Source organism: Tamandua tetradactyla, chromosome 16 (genome assembly GCF_023851605.1).
Source record: "Tamandua tetradactyla isolate mTamTet1 chromosome 16, mTamTet1.pri, whole genome shotgun sequence".
Taxonomy (NCBI): Eukaryota; Metazoa; Chordata; class Mammalia; order Pilosa; family Myrmecophagidae; genus Tamandua; species Tamandua tetradactyla.
Genome location: NC_135342.1, coordinates 19,686,432 through 19,700,293, shown reverse-complemented (window position 1 = coordinate 19,700,293; position 13,862 = coordinate 19,686,432). Strand labels below are relative to the sequence as shown.

Genomic DNA, 13,862 nt, shown 5'->3' with positions numbered 1-13,862 from the left:
CCAGCTCTGCAAGAAATACTAAAGGGAGCACTAGAGACAGATATGAAGACAGAAGAGAAAGGTGTGGAGAAGAGTGTAGAAAGGAAGACTATGAGTAAAGGTAAAAAGAAGGAAAATTAGATATGACATATAAAATCCAGAAGGCAAAATAGAAGAAAGTACTAGCCATGCAGTAATAACACTAAATGTGAATGGATTAAACTCCCCAATCAAAAGACATAGTCTGGCAGAATGGATTAAAAGGCAGGACCCATCTATATGCTATCTCTACTCAAAGGACATGAGGGCAAGGACACAAATGGACATTTGCACACCAACGGTTATGGCAGCATTATTTACAATTACCAAGACATGGAAACAGCAAAAATGTCCATCAACAGACAGGTGGCTAAACAAACTGTGGCATATACATATGATGGAATATTATGCAGCTGTAAGACAGAATAAAGTTATGAGGTATATAACCAGATGGATGGACCTTAAGGACATTATGCTGAGTGATATTTGCCAAAAACGAAAGGACAAATACTGTACAGTCTCACTGATATGAACTGACATTAGTGAACAAACTTGGAATATTGCGTTGGTGACAGAGACTATCAGGAGATAGAAATAAGGTAAGATATTGGGTAATTGGAGCTGAAGGGATACAGATTGTGCAACAGGACTGAATATAAAAACTCAGAAATGGACAGAACAATACTACCTAACTGTAATACAATTCTGTTAAAATACTGAATGAAGCTGTATGTGAGAATGATAGAGGGAGGAAGGCTGGAGGCATAAATGAAATCACAAAGAAAAATAAATGATAAAGATCGAGATGGTATAATCTAGGAATGCCTAGAGTTTATAATGATAGTGACTAAATGTACAAATTTTAAAAATGTTTCTGCATCAGGAAGAACAAAGGAATATCCTTACTGTAGTGTGCAGAAAATTGATGGTAATTAATATTTTAAAATTTCAACTTATGCATGAGACTTAAGCAAAAAATTTTTACTTGGTACAAAATTTATATTTTGACTAGTGCATATCCTAATATATTTTATGTAGATAGTTGGGTGAACAACATAAGTACATGGAACTTTGAGTAGGACATGAGATTTTGTTTTTGATTCAATCCCCGATGAATCTCAGAGTGATTTGATCAGTGAGTGGAAAAGTATTTGCAAAGTCCCCTTTGGGGATTGGTGAGAACAGGGGAAAATTCAACCCCCCCTAGTTGAATTCTTGATATCCTTACAAGCAGTGTGGACAACCAAAGCTAAAGGCCCCAGTCTTGGGGTTTGTTCATATGAAACTTAACCCCATAAAGGATAGGTCAAGCCTACTTAAAATTAGGCCTAAGAGTCACCCCCAAGATGTTGCTCAGATGTGACCTCTCTCTGCAGCCAACACAACAAGCAAACTCACCATCCTCCCCCTGTCTACATGGGACATGACTCCCAGGAGTGTGGACCTTCCTGGCAATGTCAGACAGAAATCCTAGAATGAGCTGAGACTCAGTCAGCATCAAGGGATTGAGAAAAATCCTAGAATGAGCTGAGACTCAGCATCAAGGGATTGAGAAACCTTCTCAATCAAAAGGGGGGAGAGTGAAATGAGACAAAGTGTCAATGGCTGAGAGATTCCAAACAGAGTCGAGAGGTTATCCTGGAGGTTATTCTTATGCATTAAGTAGATATCACCTTGATATTCAAGATGTAATGGAGAGGCTGGAGGGAACTGCCTGAAAATGTAGAGCTGTGCTCCAGTAGACATGTTTCTTGAGGATGATTGTATAATGATATAGCTTTCACAATGTGACTGTGTGATTGTGAAAACCTTGTGTCTGATGCTCTTTTTATCTACCTTGTCAACACATGAGTAGAACATATGGAATAAAAATAAATAATAGGGGGAACAAATGTTAAAATAAATTTAGTTTGAAATGCTAGTGATCAAAGAAAGGGAGGCGTAAGGGGCATGATATGTATAATTTTTTTCTGTTTTCATTTTATTTCTTTTTATGTTATCTTTTCTTTCTTTTTCTGAATTGATGCAAATGTTCCAAGAAATGATCATGATGGTGAATATGCAACTATATGATGATATTGTGAATTACAGATTATATATGTAGAATGGAATGATTATATATTAAGAATGTTTGTGTTTCTTTGTTGTCATATTTTTAAATTTAAAATTAATAAAAAAATAGAAAATAAAAACTGCATGGAATATTTTGTGCTTCCAGCAGTACTTTCATGTACTCAAATCTTTGAAAAGTGTGCTATCATCTTCATCTGTATTTCCCTCCAATTCTCCCTTACACGGGAAGTAGACTTCCAGAGCAGTATCTTATTTCATGGGAGGGCAAAGTCCTTCAGATGTACAGTTCAATGTAACCTTGTTTTGGATAATTCCTGCCTCAGGAAACATAAGGCAATACTTATGTCCTTTCACAAGCATATCTTTCATGTCAACTTGTTTGCACCAGAAAAACTTTGGGGTGGGGAATATAGTCTGTATACTGGGAAGTGGATCATTGAGTTTCCATTTTATATGAGCTGTCACTGGGTGATAGCTGGGCTTCTCAGATTTAACATGAATGGTGCTGTTGGGCCATGACCTCTACCTACTGTTTTGAATGATATTTCCTTGAATGCCAGGAACTTAAAGAACAAAACCATGTGAAAAATCACCTATCCGAGGCTTTGGAGATTGGCTCTGTGCCAGGGTATTAAAATAGTAGCTAAGCTGTTTACAATACTGCCTCAGGCCTAAACTGCTATTTGCAAAGAGACTATTGTTTTGAGAAAATACCTTCCACTTTTCATCATGAATCGGTTTGAGTTAGGCAAAACAGATATAAATGCAGTGCTTCAGATCACCCCCAGACAACTTGTAACAAACAGAATAATTTGCAATGCTTTCTGCTCCTTCTGCTCCCTCCTGGACCAGAAAACAGGGTACCACACTGGGAATGTGTGCAGCCCTCTTTAAAACAGGTGCTATACTGGGTAGGGTGTGGGGTAAGGGTGAGTAAAAATGCAACAAAGCTGTCCTCCCACTTTTAAGTTGGCTTGTTCTTAATTCAATGTTGGTTTGGTCCCTATAGACCTGTGTTAGGATTCTCTAGAGAAATAGAATCTGCAGAGGATATCTATAGATATAAACTTTATAAAAATGTCTCACATAACCATGGGAATGGAAGAGTCCAAAATCCATAGGGCAGGATGGGAAGCTGGTGACTCTGGTGAAGGGTCTGGATTAACTCCACAGGAGAGTCTCACTGGCTGAAGCAGGATGAGTGACTGTCTCTTCTGAATCCTCTGTAAAAGCCATCTGGTGATTAGACTGAGCATCAGTCATTGAAGAAGACACTCCCATTAGCTAATTAAAAATTCAATCAGCCATGGATGCAGCTGACATAATCATGATTTAATTCCATGAAATGTCCTCATAGCAATAGACAGTCCAGGACTTGCCTGATGAGATGACTGCATACCACCATATGGACAAGTTGACACATGTACCTGACCATGACAGTCCACCCCTTGTCAACTTGGCAGTTATACACATCACCTTAAACCATACTTAATCTCTAAATAGAAATTAAGGCACAATTCTTCTCACCTAGCAATACTCAACTGTCCCACATCAAACAGAAATGCATTAAATCTCCCCAAAATAGGGTGGAAGTCCTTGAGTAATATTCACTCTTAAACTTGATATCTTACTACTTAAATACTTCAACATGAATAAAACTGCATTGCAGTCCCTGTTTCTGTAACTGATCACGTGGTTGTACTTCATATTTATCACTATAGTCTTCCACTATCCGTTCCATGTTCCCTTTACCATCAGGAAGCACTACAGCTGGCTGTGGTTCTTTGCCTGGTGGGGTGACCCAAACCTTCATTCCTGAAGTTTGAGAGCCATTGATAGTCCTGCCTGGATTGGGTTGTTGCAGTTTTCCATTGATTTTAATCACAGGACATGGTAGTACTAGAAAATGCCCTATCCTATGGTCCAGGGCATCTTAACCTCAATTGTGTAGTTGCAGTCCTATTTTCCCCTGATAGTCAGGGTCAATCACCCCAGCCAGTAAAGTAATTCCCTTCTTGGCTTGCTGATCCAGGGGCATGAGTAGCCCAAAGTGACCAGGTGGCAGTCTTAGATTCCAGTTCAATGGAGTCATTGCTGTTTCTCCTGGTGGAAGAACCAGGAGCTCAAGGTTGCAGGGACAGGAAGCAAAAATTTTCCTAGTGCATCACTAAGGGCAATAGTGAGTGGTGCCACTCCCATTTCCACCCCCTTGGTTCCTAGACCCATGGATCTTGGCTATAGGAGAAACAGCACCGTATAGTGGATGCTGATTCAGAGCATAAACAACCTCCCAGAGAACATCACTCCAGCTCTTCAAGGTACTGCCACCTAGTTGGAACTGTAATTGAGCTTTCAAAGGCCATTTCACTATTCTATTAATCCAGCCACCTCTGGATGATGGGGAACATGGTAAGACCAGAGAATTCCATGATCATATGCCCATTGCATCACTTCATTTACTGTGAAGTGGGTTTCTTGATCAGAAGCAATGATCTATGGAATACCATGATGGACAAGACATTCTGTAAGTCCAAAGATGGTAATTTTGGTAGAAGCATTGAATCCAGGGAAAGCAAACCCATATCCAGAGTATGTGTCTATTCTAGTTAGAATGAATTGCTGCCCCTTTCATGATGGGAGTGGTCCAATATAATCAGCCTGTCACCATGCAGGCAGCTGATTATCTTGAGTAATGGTGCCATACTGGGGGCTAAGTGTTGGTCTCTGCTGCTGGCAGATTGGGCACTCAGCAGTGACTGTACCCAGGTCAGCCTTCATGAGTGGAAGTCCATGTTGCTGAGCCCAGGCATAACCTCCATCCCTATCACCATAACCACTTTGTTCATGAGCCCATTGGGCAATGACAGGAGTTGCTGTGAAAAGAGGCTGACTGGTACCCACAGAACGGATCATCTTATCTACTTGATTATTAAAACCTTCCTCTGCTGAAGTCATCCTCTGGTGTGCATTCACAAAATATGTTATGTTCATGTGTTTAGTCCACTCAGAAAGGTCTATCCACATACCTCTTCCCCAGACTGCTAGAATTTCCTTGGGGAACAGGGGAGAAGAAGGGGTGCTGCACAGGATTAAGAAATGACAGACACAAGAAGTCAGTTAAGTGGGGTCAGGGGACTCAAACTCATCAGGAGCAAGAGTATTGAATAAACTTATCCACATATTATTGTGCTTTTACATAGGAACTTCTTTAGGGTGCATAATCAAAGCAAGATTATTTTTTAATGTCTGTCATGCCTGCAAAGCTACAAAGTTTGGTTCACAATTCCTGTCCCAGGAACCATTTATTATTTATCAGAATGCTTTTTATACAGCTCTCTTTGGGCTCTAGAATCAGCATCCTTGAGAGCAGAGTGAACATTGATTAACCTGCCTGAAACTGCATAGGCAAAACTTTCCCACAGTAAGGCTGGATTAGATAAGGTGCATACAGGCTGGACCTCATTTTGCAGGAGACCAAGGGGCTGTGTCTCCAAAGTTATTCTGATGTGGCTTTACCAGCAGTCAGAGGCTTGCTTCTGGGCCCCAACATCTCCCCCTTTTTTATTTTTTGAGAAGAATTCCAAGTTTTCTCCTGATGGCCCCTCTGTGTTTTAGCCTGTTTTAGGTTGTTCCTCCCCTGAAGAATGTTACCCATCATTGGCTAACCAGCCATCTTCCAGGGCCAAACAGGGTGATGTAAGGTGAGAGAGGGGCAATGCCCCCCAAGAGGGTCTGATCTGTCTCCTTGACAGCCTATGCCCCCTGGCCTTCAAGTTGAACCACTGCAGATTTCAATGCATTTAGTCTAGCTACAAATTTAGAATCTAAATCCAAATAAATTTGAAAAGCTATAGAAGTATTGTGGACCAAATCATTAATAGTACCAGCATTATGAATACTTTAACTTAGTAGCAGTGGTTATTAAAGCTACTAAAGATAATATCCCAGCTATAAATAGCAAATAAGTCCAGAATGTAATTCTTTTAATACATTTCCCTTTTTTATTTTTGTAGCGTTAGCATGAGGTTAAGGCAGCAGTCCTTAATTTGGATTCACATTGCTTTCTTTGGGTCCATGTCCATGCATAAAAGACAGAAGAGAGGAATTAATATTACTATTATGCTGATAGTAAATCCTGCTGATGTTTTCAGCCACATTAGTGGATTTAGAGATTGCATCCCTTGAGCAATTCCATTCATAATATCAGTGCCTTCCAATACTTTTGGAATGTTTTTTTGCATATCTACTACTATTGTTTGAAGTTTATTAATATTTAGAGTTAAATTATCTTGATGCCCTAATAAATGTCTTTTACATTTTTCACATTTATGTTCACTTTCATTGTATGAGTATGGAGAAATACAGAAAGATGTGATATTCCAATCGCACAACAACTGCTGCTGCATTTTAAGCGACTGAATTTCATCTCTTAACATAATTACAGCTTGTTATAATTCATCTACACACAGATTAATTTCTTTATCTATATTAACCTGTTGAATCCATACTTCACTTGCATTTTCATGCCATTTTTCATGTTACAATTAAATTTCCAGCAAGGATTCCATAAGGAGGGTTAACACATGTAGTTACATTAAATAAATTCCAGCAATAATCCTCTCTATCAGAATAGCAATGATCTTTTTTGCATAATACAATATTGCCATGATAAGACAGTTGAATAGACTGAGATGCTGCAAATAATCTCCACAGATTCTTTTGAAAATGTCCATCTTTAGTTGTAAGTATATTAGCAAAAACCCTCTAGGTTACTGAGGGTTGGAGCAGGAAAATAAATTATTTAAATTGGGTGCCCAATCTAATACCATGAAGGTGTCACCACTTCAACTGATATTATGTTCTGAGGCAAAGGGTGGAGCACATTCAACCCATGTTGGTTCTGGGAGGTCAGTGTCAACTCCTTCATCCACATTATCAATGGCTCTGTCTGCTGCTCTGGATTCATGTCTCACACAGCATTCTGGGACCCAAAATGGTCACTTTGCATCTTCTGGAAAAAATGCAAATGTAACCTCTTCCCCATATTAGAGCAGGATCAGGTCCTTCTCATTGACCTGTCTGAAAATCTTTCCACCATACTAAAGCTGTGGGATGTGTGTGTGTTCTTCTGGAAATGCATTTCAGCTGGTGTGAGGGAGTTCTTTTTTTTTTTACATGGGCAGGCACCGGGAATCAAACCCTGGTCCTCTGGCATGGCAGGCAAGCATTCTTGCCTGCCGAGCCACCGTGGCCCGCCCAAGAGGGAGTTTTTAAGATTAAAAAAATTTTAAGGTATAAAGGGCTAAAGCTAATCTTCCTTGAGGGGAGGTAAGGTATTCTCCCCCTTTTTGTTTTTCAAGTATTGATTTAAGAGAATGATGAGCTCATTCAATAATGGCTTGTCCTTGTGGATTATGTAGAATTCTTGTGGTGTGAGAGATATGAAAATTTGTACAAAATTGTTTAAAAGTATGTCTTATATAAGCAAGGTCATTATTTGTTTTGAGCATTCCCCAAATTGGCAGGTAGTAAAAATGAAAACAGAGTAAGTGTCAATAGTAACATGTACCCATGGTAAATGACCAGATTTTGTAAAATGAATTACACTCATTTGCTATAATTAGATTGATTGAAAAGGAATGCAGGAATGAGAATTCTTTATAATTGACCATGTGTTTTTCATAATTTTAAAATTTTTGCATGCAGTTTTTATGATATTTTCACACAAAAGTGGCTAAATTAAAATTTGATTACATTACTGTGTCCAGTTTTGTCCTCTGGGAGCTGGCAAGGGACCAAGAGGAGCTTCCTGGGACCTAGATATCTTTATTAAAGTACACCTCCTTCCAGGAGGATAGCCAGTCCTCTTAGCTAGAGTGCACATTTTAACAGTTTCTTAGCAAGGTCATGCAATAGCAACATCAGTTGCATGCAATGGCAACATCAGGTGAACAGAACAGACTCCACACATGTATATTTCCCTTACATTCAGCCCTTAGAATCTGATCTGCTCTTGATGCAAGCCATGGTTATTTTGCAGGGTAAATTTAGTTTATATGTATATATTTTATATAAATACAGGATAAAGTATTAAAATATTTTTATATAAGCTTAGTGGAATTAAGGTATTTATAAAATTTGAACATTGTTTAGTCAGCAATAGATTCATTTACAGCAACATTACTTAGATTAATAGATTAAGCCACCAGGTTTGGGGTAAGAAAAGAAACATTTTTTAGCCAGTATAATGATACTCAGGAGAAAATCAGTATTTTTTATGCAGGTAAGGAGATGATAAAAGTTAACATAAGTTATTTTGATAAAGCACTTTCTGCTTTTTAACACTGATTATTTAGAAAAAAACTTTTATATCTTTTCATTAGAACAGGCTAAGAGTCCAAGAAAACTTTGTCATTTTAATAGAGAGAAAATTAAATTTCAGTCTTACATTACTATATTATTTGATATTAAACATTTAAAAAAAACATTTATAGATAAACTCATTAAATCTTTATTGATTTTGACCATAATTTCCATTTCCACAAACCTTCTGCATCTTACTTTATCAGTTCAAGCTTTGTCTTACTTTTTTTCATTCTAAAACAGCTATTCATTTTATCTTAGGACAAAACTGCTCTCTTTAATAAAAACACATCCTTTATATCCTTTATACTTTTAAGTTATTACTTCAAGCAAACATTTCACCACATACAATTACCATCAAGATCAAATTTGTTAGAATAATGTTAAACACTTAAAATACTTTCATTAATGCATATTTGAAACATCAGTATACAATTTTTAACAAGAATTTTCACTTTTTAAAAGTTTTTTGAATATATTTCTTTTTCAAATATGAATAGGAGCTAAACTCATAGCCAGTTTCCATATTGCTATTTGTCAAGGACCTGAGTTAACAAAAGGAGATGGAGCTACCATTCCCATCTCTTGCCACAAGATTTGATTTGTAGCAATGGTATGAATTTCAGTAGAATAATTATTTAGAGTAAACCAGGGTAACTTAATCAAATGCTTTGAGTCAGAACTCCATACCCCTTAGGGGACCAATCCATTACAATTCCATAGGAACCATTAATGAGTACTGACTTTTGTTCAGCATGTCATTGTTCCCATTGAATATTCTCTGACTTTGTTATATATTAATTTTTTATATAAAGGCAGTTCATTAGGAACAGGCTCAGAAATTAATTTTTCTTTATCTTTCTCTGCTAAAGGTATGGTAAAGAAGCAATCTTTTAAATCTGTCACAATAATAAAGCAGTTTTTAGGAATCATAACTGGTATGGGCAAGCCAGGTTGTAATGACTCCAAAGGTTGAATTACAGTATTTACTTTTCTCAAATTAGTTAACATTCTCCATTTTCCTGATTTCCTTTTTATAATGAATGCTGGAGAATTCTAAGGACTATGAGATTCTTCTATATGTCCTGCTTTAAATTGCTCTTGAACTAACTGAGTTAGAGCCTCTAATTTTTCTTTAGATAGGGGTCACTGCTTAACCAACACAGGCTCATTTCCTTACCAGGTTAAAGGTATGGGTTGAGGTGTAATATCAGCAGCAGCCCCAAAATTTGGATAGCCAAGGCCTTTGTGAGAACTTTGTCATGATAGGCAACTCAGGTTTCATGGTAACTTGGTGGCCCATGGCTAATCCCTCAGTCTCTACTAAGGCCCAGTACAGGACAAAACCTGTTTCTAAAAAGGAGAGCACTTATCTGCAGCAGATGGTAAGGCTTTGCTCCAAAATCCTAAGGGTCTGCATTATGATTCTTCTGTTGGGGCCTGCCAAAGGCTCCAGACAGCAACCCTGTCACTGACACTTCCAGTACTATTGGATCTGCTGGATTATATGGATTGGATCTGCTGAATGAAGCTGAATGTGAGAATGATAGAAGGAGGAGCCCTGGGAGCACAAATGAAATCAGAAGGGAAGATAGATGATAAAGACTAATATGGTATAATCTGGGAATGCCTACAGTGTAAAATGATAGTGACTGAATGTACAAATTAAAAAATGTTTTGCATGCGGAAGAACAAAGGAATGTCAGTATTGCAGGGTGTTGAAAATAGATGGTAATTCACATTTTAAAACAAACTTATGTGTGAGACTAAAGCAAGAAAGGTTTATTTGGTATAAATTTATATTTTGACTAGTGCATTTCCTAATACAACTTATGTGGTGAGTTTAATTGAACATCATAAGTACATGGAACCTTGAGTAGGGCATGAGATTTTGTAGGTTTGCCTAGAGTGATGCCCTGATAAATCTCAGAGCAATTTTAGCAGTGAATAAAAAAGTATTTGCAAAGTCCCCTTGGGGGAATGGTGGGAAAGGGGGAAAATTCAACTTCCCCATGTGGAGAATTCCTGATATTCTCACAAGTAGTTGTGGAGACAACCAAAGCAATAGGCTGAGCCCTCAGTCTTGCGGTTTGTTCACATGAAACTTATCCCTGCAAAGAATAGGCTAAGCCTACTTAAAATTAGGCTTAAGAATCACCCCCAGAGAACCTCTTTTGTTGCTCAGATGTGGCCTCTCATGCTCGGCCAACATGACAAGCAAACTCACTGCCCTACCCCCTCTCTACATGGGACATGACTCCCAGGGGTGTTAATCTTCCTGGCAATGTGGGACAGAAACCCTAGAATGAGCTGGACTCAGTATCAAGGGATTCAGAAAAGCCTCTCAACCAAAAAGGGGAAGAGTGAAATAAGACAAAATAAAGTGTCAATGGCTGAGAGATTTCAAACACAGTCTATCCTGGAGGTTATTCTTAGGCATTAGATGGATATCACCTTTATAGTTAAGGTATATTGGAGAAGCTGGAGGGAAGTGCCTGAAAATGTAGAGCTGTGTTCCAGTAGCCAAGTTTCTTGAAAATTACTGTGCAATGATATAGCTTTCACAATGTGACTGCGTGATTGTGAAAACTTTGTGTCTGATGCTCCCTTTATCTATGGTATGAGTAAAATATATAGATAATAAATAAATAAATAATAAGGGTAACAAATGTTAAAATTAATTCAGTAGATTGAAATGCTAGAGATCAAGGAAATGGAGTGGTAAGGGGTATAGAAAAAATAAGGGAAGCAAAGACTAAAATATATTAGGTAAATGGAAATACTAGTAGTCAATGAGAGGGAGGGGTAAGGGGTATGGTATGTAGGAGTTTTTTTCTTTATATTTCTTTTTCTGATACAAATGTTCTAAGAAATGATCATGGTGATGAATATACAACTATGTGATGATACTGTGAGTTATTGATTATATACTAAGAATGGAATGATCATATGGTAAGGTATGTTATGTTTTAAAAAAATTAAAAATTTAACAAAAAGTAGAGTCACCTTTCTTCCAGCTTGCATTGACACAATCTTCATTTCTGTCTAATGCCTCACTGGAAGGATCTTTAAAGGACACATTTCTACTAACAGTTTCTTCAAAACAATCTAGGGCTTCTCTATCAAACATATCACAATTCTTCCATTGTCCTCCATTTATCCACTTAAAAAATCATTCCAACAAGTTTTGTGTTTACAAACCACAGCACTCCACTTCTCTGGTACTGAACTAAAATCTGTTTTAGTTTGCTGAAGCTGCCAGAATGCAATGCACCAGAGATGGAACAGCTTTTATAATGGGTATTTACTAAGTTGCAAGTTTACAGTAATATGACTACAAAATGTTCAAAAGAAGGCATCCAGAGAAAATACCTTGATTCAGAAGAAAGGGTTAGATGGCATCTGGGATTCTTTTGTCACATGGGAAAGGATGTGGCTGGTGTCTGCATCCTTTGCTGGCTTCTGGTTTCAAATGGTTCTCTCAGCCCCTTTGGATACTTTTGGCCTCTGGCTTGCCTAGCATCTCACAGGAATGCACATGGTGATGCCTTCTGGTCTCTGCATCTCCAGACATGTGTTTAGGTGTCTGTTCTCTCTGTTGGCCCACCAAGCATCTCTCTCAGCCATCCAACCATCTCCAGATGTCTTTCTGTCTTTATTGCTTCTGAACTCTTTCTTCCTTCATGAGCTCTCATAAAGACTCCAGTATACTAGTCAAGAGCCATCTTAAAAGGGTGTGGTCACATCTCCATCCATTAAGGTCACACCCATAATTGGGTGAGCTACACCTAATTGAAAGGTCATACACACAATTGGTTGTATCATAGCTCCATGGCAAGAATATAATCAACGCTTCCACCCTAAATAATAGGTATGTGTCCACAAGACAGGATGAGGAAAAGAACATAGCTTTTCCAGGTGTACATAGTGGTTTTAAACTAGCATACCTTTTAAACCTAGATACCAATGAAAACTGTCATACACTCATTAAGAACCATCTTATAATTTATCCTAGTGTTAGGGTCTTAGATTATTCCAGTTGTACTTAATTTCATGACTACTGTTATGTTTACTTTTGTACCATGTTGTAATGCCAATGAATTTGCAGTAGCCAAGGAATAATCTCCTGAGATGCAATGGCTTGAAGTAGAATGGAGTACTCTAATTTAATAAGGTCATCATTTCTTTCCACTTGCTTGACAATTTTAATTTTCACCACTGTATACCATGTACTTTCACTTGAATTCTGCCATACTACCTGACCACAGGCAGTACAGCTAAGTGTTGAAGTGGCTTAATTTCTGGAGATACATTTCCAAAACTGCATGAAATATTTTGTGATTCCAGTAGTTCTTTCATGTACATGAATCTCTGGTAAAGTGTGTTATCATCTTCATCTGTATTTCCCTCCAATTTCTTCCTCACATGCGAAGCAGACTTCCAGAACAGTATCATGTTTCATGGGAGGGTAAAGTCCTTCAAATGTACAGTTAAGTGTAGGTTTGTTTTTGGATAATTCCTACCACAGGAAACATAAGGCAATTCTTATGTCCTTTTACAAGGATATCTTCCATGCCAGCTTGTTTGTACCAGAAAAAACCTTTTGGGTGGGGGGTGTAGTCTGGAGGCTAGGAATTGGGTCATTGGTTTTCCATTTTATATAAGCTGTAACTGGTGACTGCCAGGCAGGTCTGATTTAACATGAATGGTAATGTTAGGCTGTGGAGGGCCAGGAGTAATAAATCAGGCCCAAGAATGAGCAATCAATCAGGCTTCTATGATCTGCTTGCAGTTTTGAATTGTGTAGTCTCTCTTTTGGTGGACCCTACAACAAGGCCATGACCTCCACCTAGTGATTTGAATGAGATTTCCTTCAGTACCAGGAGCTTAAAGAACAAAACCAAACAAGAAACCACTTATGCAAGACTTTTCAGATTGGCTTTGCACTGGGGTATTAAAATAGTAGCTAAGCTGTTTACAATACTTCTTCAGGTCTAACTACTACTTGCGCTGAACCTAATGCTTGGGAAAAATACTTGCAATTTTTCCACCATGAATTGCTTCTCAACTAGGCAAAACATGGATAAGTGCCTTGCATCAGTCCTTCAGATCGCCCCCAGATGGTTTGGAACAAACAGAATAATTTGCAAATAAAGCCCCATTTCTCACAGGGAACGTGTGCTACCCTCTTTAAAAAAAGCACTAGTCTAGGTAGGTTGTGGAGCAAAGGTGAGTAAAAATGCAAAAACGCTTTCCTCCCATTTTTAAGTTGCCTTGCTCTTGAATCAATGTTGATTTGGTCTCTATAGACCGGTATTAGTTAGGGTTCTCTAGAGAAATAAAATCAGCAGAGGGTATTGTATTAGTTAGCGTTCTCTAGAGAAACAGAATCAACAGGCAACACTCAC

The 13,862-nt window shown here is 38.1% G+C and overlaps 1 pseudogene; it reads right to left on the bottom strand.

The window, feature by feature from the left end:
* Positions 1-12,523: 12,523 nt before the first annotated feature.
* On the bottom strand, positions 12,524-13,028 carry LOC143658334 (latexin pseudogene; annotated as a pseudogene).
* Between the last annotated feature and the right edge of the window lie 834 nt (positions 13,029-13,862).